Source organism: Pongo abelii, chromosome 9 (genome assembly GCF_028885655.2).
Source record: "Pongo abelii isolate AG06213 chromosome 9, NHGRI_mPonAbe1-v2.0_pri, whole genome shotgun sequence".
Lineage (NCBI taxonomy): Eukaryota > Metazoa > Chordata > Mammalia > Primates > Hominidae > Pongo > Pongo abelii.
In genome coordinates this window covers 118,091,952-118,100,220 of record NC_071994.2, presented here as the reverse complement: position 1 = coordinate 118,100,220, position 8,269 = coordinate 118,091,952, and the positions used below count along the sequence as shown (strand labels likewise).

Below are 8,269 nucleotides of genomic sequence, written 5' to 3'. Positions count from 1 at the left end.
ATTAGCAGGGCAGAGGACTGGGTACTCTCTTGGAGCCACACGGGGAGGCAGCAGGAACACTGGCTCTCTGCCGCTCAGCAGTAGAGAGAAAAAGCAGACAAGGAAAGAGAGAATCCCCTGACGGTGTTGTTTGAAAACCTCTGCCCCACTGTACCAGCTCTACCCTTAGACTTTCCAGATATGGGAACCAATTTTCCCCATTCCTGCTGAAAATTTTTCTTCAACTGTAAAATGGAGATAATGATAGCACCTACCAAAGTATGCATATTAAAGGAGGTAATATGGAGAGATGGCTTAGGGCACATAGAAAACACTTAATAACTGTGAGTTATCATTGCCATTCCCTGACCAAACCCCCCGCTGCTCCCTGCCCCACTGGGACAAGTTAGAGAGAGTGCTACTCCCTCCAAAGTACATCATCAGTTTGTACTTGTCTCTGTGAGTGCTTCTCCACCTTGCAGGGCACTTGTGTATGAGTCTGACTTCTCTTTTCAAGCAGACGCCCCTGAGGACAGGGACTATGTCATTTTCATTTTTACACCCCGCCCTCACGAGTGTTTAATAGTGGCGCTTGTCAAAAAGCACTCACCTTCATCAAAGACTTGTATAAACAATTGAACAAATGAACCAGGCTAGACCAGGTTCTCCTCTCCATGTTGTGGGACCACAGCCTTACCACCTGTCCCTGGGAGGTGGTTCGCTGAGCTCTCTTCTCGGTGTGTCTAGTTTTTACTCATCCCGAGTGCTTGGCTCAAGTCCTCCTGGCCCCCTCCCTCCTCTGAACTCTATTCTTGTTTCTTTAGCTACTCAGTGGCATCAGTTTGTTTGTGTCCTCCTTGTGGGTGACACTGTAAACCCAAAGGCAAACATTGGTTCTCATATTTTATACATGGAGTGCCTTGTACAAAATGATTTGAAAGCCAGCTGATTTTAGCATAGCCTGGAAAGAGGTGTCTCTACCCAAGGACCTGTGCTCATTTTGGTTTGCATGCAACATGAGGGCAGGGACTATATTCCAAACTTCTTTTATATGTTTCCCATCCTAATCCACTGCTTCGTTCAATTCTGAAGGGATAACAATAACTACTATTTATAAGGCTTACACTGGGTCAGGCACTATGTTGGGCACTTATATTATCTCATCTCATCTTTACAATAAATTTAAGACATATAGGTCCTATTATTCCCATTTTACGGATGAAAAAATGTAGCTCTTAAACTGCTTTAACTTTACTTCCTTGCTCAGTAATGTGTCCTAGAACCTCAGAAGAAATCTTGCCATTGACTGAATGTTTGTGATCCCCCAACATCTACAGACTGAAATCTGATATATATATTGTGATGATATTAGGAGGTAGGACTTTGTGATTAGGTCATGAAAGTGGAGTTCTCGTGAATGGAATTAGTGCCCTTATAAGAAGAGACACCAGAGAGCTTCCTCTCTCTCTGCTCTCCACCGTGTGAAGACACAGCAGGAAGGCAGCTACCCTCAAACCAGGAAGAAAGCTCTCACCAGATAGAATCTGCTGGGGCTTTGATCTTGTGCTTCCCAGCCTTCAGAACTATGATTAAAAAAAAAAAAAAAGTTTGTTGTTTAAGCCCCTTAGTCAATGGTATCTTTGATATAGCAGTACCCCAAACTAAGACAAAACTTAAAGGCCATTTAGAATACTTATGTGTTTAGTGGAGGCATCTCTGACTCAGAGAGGTTTGGGATTGTCCATGGTCACTCAGCTAATCTGTGCAGCCGATCCTCAAATCCAAACTCTTTCTTCCTGTCACCCCACCCTGAAGAGGCAGGTCATTTGACAGGGCAGGTCGTTTGACAGGGCAGGTCATCCTACTAAAAGAATGAATGGACCCAGTTGGAGCCAGGGACTGATGATAGACCCCACAGGGATGGGTCAGGGCTACAAGGCTAACCCCTCCTGCCTCAGGGCCATGAGCAGTTGAGTCAGGCCCTGGTCAGGATTGCTGTGCCCTCTGGACTCCCTGGGAAGGGGTCTCCTTTCTAACCTTTATGATGCCTTTATCAGCTCAATGCAGCAAGTACCTATAGAGTCCCTGATCTGGGGTAAAAAAACCCTTGCTAAAAAACAGAGACCCTGATGCAGAGACCCTGATTCCAGCCTCATCTTAGTGACTAGCCATTTATGAGTTCTCACACGTAAGTTCCTGACCTGTCCCATGACAGTGTTTTTCCTGTGAGGCCAGGTACTCTAAGTAGAGGGCCATGTGCCTTCCTGACTCCACTGCCCCCAGCTCATATGGATGGCAGGCTACTGCCACTGCCAAGGCCACTCTGAGGGCCCCTCCCCTAAAACTCCAGCACGCACTGCTCTCCCTTCTCTTCTTTGTGTCTTTTCAGGACCCACGGTCCAGGTATTTGAAAAAGTGGCAAACACTCCTGATGCATTCTTACTCCTGATGCATCATATGCTTACCCAAACCTCCAGCCTGTGGGAGACAGTGGGCCTCTTTCTTCCATCAGTGTGGGAATTTTGTTAGACTCAAACTTTGTTTTCAGTGGCACTCGACAAACAACTTTCTTGATTCTCTCTGCCACCCCACCCACACGTCCCAGCATGTCTCATTGTTGTTACTGGCACAGATGTAATCGGGCCTGAAGTTCACTGAATCAGAAATCAAAAGACAAAAGAGAAGACAATGACAGATTGCACTCTGCAGAGGAAATGGGCTCTCTGGCCAAGTTGCCACCTTGCTCTTCCCTAATGCACCCATCTGAGGTCACCCAGCCAGTCCTGGTCTCTGCACTCTTAAGGTGCTCTCAGAGCCAAAGGGTGGCCTTCCCTCTGGAGGAGGTGCCAGGTTTGTCTCCTGTGTTTGTGTGGGTATGTGGGGGATGGGCAGTTGGGTGTAAGAATATGTGGGTTGTATGTGTAGGTGGACATCGGGGGATCTGTATAATTGAGCTCATATGAATAATATATGTGCAGGTGAAGAAATGTGTATATGCATGAATGGAGGTTAGTTATGTGTGTGTTTATTGGGGGGTGTAGAAAAATTGCAGGCATTTGAGTATGTGCATGCGGAATGTACCTTGAGTGTTACGTGAGTGCTTAAGTGTATTTGAATGATTTGATGTATGCATGGGCATGTTTGAAAAATGTTGCTATGTATGTGCATGGGGTGTTGGTGTATGTGTTTTAGCAAGTAGGGATTATATGGGAATGGTGTGTGTATGTATGAGAATGTAATAACTGCAGTATTAATTTTGTTTATAAGTTTGGGGTTATATGAGTTTGAAGGTGTCTATGAATTGTGAGTTTGTGAATATGTTTGTATAGTGCAGCAATGTGTGTTATATATCAAGGGTATACACGGAAGACTTGTGTGTAAAGATGGACAGAGGCCAGGCACAGTGGATTATGACTGTAATCCCAATGCTGGAAGGCCGAGGTGGGAGGGTCACTTGAGCCTAGGAGTTCAAGACCAGCCTAGGCAACATAGGGAGACCTGTCTTTACAAAAAATAAAAAATACAAAAGAAATTAGCCAAGCATGGTAGCATACGCCTGTAGTCCTAGCTACTTAGGAGGCTGAGTGGGGAGTATTGCTTGAGCATAGGAGTTTGAGATGGCAATGAGCTGTGATCGCATCACTGCACTCCACCTTGGGGCAAACAGACTAAGGCCCTGTCTCTAAAAAAAAAGGACAGATTTAAGTGTTATGGTGATGAGCATGAGTGAAAGTGTTAGCGGAGCGTATGTTCATGAATAGGGGTTCAGGGACATTGGTGAATATGAGGGTGACTGGATGTATATGTAGAAAATAACCTGAGGGCCTGGTATGTATATAAGTATGAAGGCACATGCAGTGGCGTGCTGGAGCTTGCTTCTCCTGGCCTGTGAGAGCTGTTTGTTAAATTCAGGGATTTTGTAAACTGGTGATTAAACTCAGCCACTATTAAAAATTAAATTGTATATACTTACAACTAAATAAATTAATAAAAATAAAGGTTATAAATAATTAAAATTCACCCCTTCCTTTTACATTTTACTCTTATCCATGTCTTAGGTTTTTTTTTACATCAGTTGTGTCTCTATGGTGGAAATGCTATGCAATGATGTGTTACTGCTCATCTCTTCCCAACTGTATGTTCAGTGACATTGTGTTAATAATTTGAAATTGGCCATTGTAGGAGTATTTATGTTATGGAAGTTAGCAAACTCTACAAATCAGGGTCTTTTATTTCTGGAAAGCTGGTTGCTAAACATTTACCAGCACACAGGTGTATATGAGTGTTTTGTGTGTGTATATTAGTGAGTATGTTGGTTGGGTATTTTTGAGGTGGGATTTAGAAAGTTGTGTGTGAATTGTTGGTGAATAAGTGTTTATAAACATAATGAATGAATGTGTATATAATCTGTAAGTAGATATGCTAGGTAAGTCAGGGTAATTGTTAACATAAAATCCATGGATCTTTAAGGTGTCAGGGGATGAAATTCAGAGAGTCCATGAACTTGAATGAGGAAAAAAAATTACATCTTTATTTTCATTAACTTCTAACTAAAATGTGACATTTTTGCCAATATGAATGTAGCTAAAAATACACAGTAGTATTAACAGTGTTTATGCTTTTATTATAAATAGGAATCATGGATATGTTATTTACTGGTCTTGCAGACATGTCAAAATATTTATAGTCATGACAATGTTAATAAGATCCATCATTAGATATTATTTGAGGATTTAATAAGAAAGCACATGTATTTCCAAACTCTAAATTGGTTTTAAAAACATTTTGATTATAAATCATGCTGCTATAAAGACACATGCACACGTATGTTTATTGCAGCACTATTCACAACAGCAAAGACTTGGAACCAACCCAAATGTCCATCAATGATAGATTGGATTAAGAAAATGTGGCACATATACACCATGGAATACTATGCAGCCATAAAAAAGGATGAGTTCATGTCCTTTGTAGGGACATGGATGAAGCTGGAAACCATCATTCTCAGCAAACTGTCGCAAGGACAAAAAACCAAATACCGCATGTTCTCATTCATAGGTGGGAACTGAGCAATGAGAACACCTGGACACAGGAAGGGGAACATCACACACCAAGGCCTGTTATGGGGTGGGGGGAGGGGGGAGGGATAGCATTAGAAGATATACCTAATGTAAATGACGAGTTAATGGGTGCAGCACACCAACATGGCACATGTATACATATGTAACAAACCTGCACGTTGTGCACATGTACCCTAGAACTTAAAGTATAATAAAAAATAAAAAATAAATAAATAAAAATAAAAACATTTTGAAAACTGAATTTTAATATAATTATTATTTTGTAATTTTATGTATTTCAAAACAGTTTTCTGGGGGATTTGTGGGTTTAATCAGACTGCCAAAGGGGTCATAACACCAAAAATACCATTACATGAATATTATGTGTAACTGTAGTTGACACGTCAACAAGTAGGGTGTGTGTGAGTGTGTGTGTGTGTGTGTGTGTGTGTTTATGAGTTGGGATCTGAGAATAGAAGTGACTTGTAGGCTATTAGGCTATTGGGAGTAGTGAGTGAATGAGAATGAAGTTGTTTATGATCTAATCCCTAAAACCAGCTTCCTTTTTTTCCCCTAGAGAGATCCAGGGAGGCCTGAAGGGCTGGGGAATATTTCATCAAGAGTGGGACATGAACTGAATTCTAAACATTTTTCTTCTAAGACAGACTTACTCCAAAGTCCTTATACAATTCTTGGTAGCAGAACATAAATTTACTTTCTGAATTCTGGCTGAGCATAGATGGGGCAACATTTCTCACCTGATTCAGGAAAATTCTTGCCTTGTTGCTGCAGACAATTCCTGATCTCTGTGGACACAGGAACTTTGGCCTCACCTCTGACCTGTTATTTTACTTGTCTTTTTCTGCAGACACATAAAAACCCACCATGACATATTGCAACTTACCCTTTTTTGGCGTAGCTAGATATATTCCACTTTCTATCCCGTTCTGGCCTTGCCCGCATTCCCAGACTGTCCTCCAGATGACATCACCTGTGTCTGACCTCTTCTACAGCTCTGCTTTCTGGCTGGGGTGTTTGCCAGCTTGGCTAGCTTCAGAGTTCTCCAGGGAATAGCTTTGCCAGAAAAAGGTAGGAGAAAAAGAAGGTGACAAAGGAGGAGGAAAGTCTGGAATTGCATTCTGGTGCTTTCTGCTGAAGGAATACGGGCCCAGAGTGAGGGCTCTCAGAGTCAGAGCCCCCAGCTGGCTGCCTCTTTCTTGTTATCAAAGAAATTCAGCTCACAAAATTTCTGACACTGATTGGGGTTTCATCCTGGTATTTATTTATCATTAGCCTCCACAGCTGATGGGCGGTCCAGAGCTTTCCTTCTCTGGACTTTCAATACAACAACTTCCTCCAGGTAAGATACTTTCAAAGTCTTCCAAAGGACAGTCAGTGGACACGCCTATAAGCCTCCGGACAAGATGAAGTTCTTCACCCTTTCCAAGTCAGGTCTCACAAGGCTTCCTCAAAAGCTGTTCTAACTTAAAATCCCTCCTGCTTCAGTTTAAGCCTCTTGATCAGCCCTTGGAGGAGATGGAGCAAAGCTGTGTGATCCTTGAGTATTGGGAGACAGCTGCCAGTCTCTTTAAAAACAACCCAGGATGCTCTACTGCCCGAGAGCAGCACTGGAGCATGATCTTGAGAGGTCTCTAGAGCCTAAAATGGTCTGTGTGCCCACTCAGATGGAGGGAGGTAAGTAATCTTTGAATGCACACACAATTTCACTACCTGCTGTTGCCTCTGTGCTTGTGTCCTTCGTAGGAATGGGCATTGGCTGCCTCTGTGATTAGCACATAGCAAGACTTCAGACCTCTTGATGTAATCTTACATAAGATGAATAAGCAGAAATAATACCAAGAGGTACCTCATGGACTGATGATGAAGTACAAGGAGTCATAATATTCTCTATTACATACACAATTTCACTGGTTGGGATGGTTGCTAGAATCATAAAAAAGGTCTTTCTTGGAGACAAGAACTGCCCGCTGGCCTTGTCCTCTAAGTCTGCTCAGGCAGCAGCCGGGGGAGATTGCACTGGTCTGATTCACACAGCCCTTCAGTCTTTGCTACCCACAAGAGGCTGATAAACTATGAGTTTGTCACTTGAAGCCAGACCTATGTCCTGAATTTGTGTATCTAACGCAGGAAGGAGCTGGAGAATGTGTGACTTCCAATGCCTGACCTTGTCAGGTGCTGCTGGTTGGAAAGTATTCTCTGTGCCCTTGTTAGAAAATTTTCATTTAGAAAACCTGGTGAATTCCTTGAAAATCCTGACTCACGATGGAAGGAACAAGTCTTGCTGAGTAGTATTCATTTGAAGTCTGACATTCAGTGAGACAGGAGATAAGGTTCCTCCATTTCTGATAGTTCTACTTTGAAGGATGGAAAATGGGAAGGTTGTTAGAGAGGATAGAATGATGGGGATGGAGCTTAGCTACCTGGGGCTAAGGCAGAGGCATCTGGTGTTTGTGATTTCCCGTAAGAGTTGTGCTTGGATTTGTGTTCTCTGTACTTACTAAGAAAAAAATACAACCTTGCATTTTGAATATGAGTGTCACCAACCACTCATGCATTTCCATCCTTCTCAGAACTATGTAGCCTGCTAAAACTCTTCAAAATGAGCTTCAGGGGAAGATCACTAGATGAGTTCCTCAATTCAAAGAAGACAAAAGCTAGGCAGAAGTTACCTGTAGAGGGTGAGACTCCTCCCAGCATGGATTTCTCCAGGTCCTCATCCCCATAGCTGGGCTGGAACTGAGTCAGTTCCTAGATCAAGCAAGAGGAATTCATCTACACCACACCCCACTACTCCACTCCCACCCCCACATGTTCCCCTTGTTGTTTACAAAGTAGACAGGTCAATTAGTTAAGAACATAAGCTTATGGGCTTCAAATACCAAGATCACTTGATACTTGTATCACGTTGGCTACCTACCTAAACTTTCTAAGCTTCAGCTTCCTCCCTTCTATCATGGGGATAATGACAGTACCTTCCAGGTATAGTTGTTACAAAAATTGGGATAAGCCAGGTAAAATGACCAGCCTAAAGCCTATGCATATTAATACTCTATAAACATTGTTTGTGGTTTCACTGTTGTTAGAGAAAGGGGGGATCCCCTTTCTCTTGGGCCTCATTCCTTTGTCCCACTGACTCTGTGGGTTTCTTCTAGAGTTTCACTCCGTTCTCCAAATCCACATTCTTCAGGTGGAAATTTTTAGAGACAGAA

At 42.7% G+C, this 8,269-nt stretch overlaps 1 long non-coding RNA gene across 1 annotated transcript; it reads right to left on the bottom strand.

The window, feature by feature from the left end:
* Positions 1 to 1,554: 1,554 nt before the first annotated feature.
* Positions 1,555 to 6,872, bottom strand: LOC129048781 (uncharacterized). Its single transcript, XR_008511399.1, has 4 exons — positions 6,771 to 6,872; positions 5,944 to 6,113; positions 2,445 to 2,633; positions 1,555 to 1,843 (listed from the first exon to the last, which is right to left on the bottom strand). It is a non-coding gene; the product is annotated as an uncharacterized LOC129048781 (long non-coding RNA).
* Between the last annotated feature and the right edge of the window lie 1,397 nt (positions 6,873 to 8,269).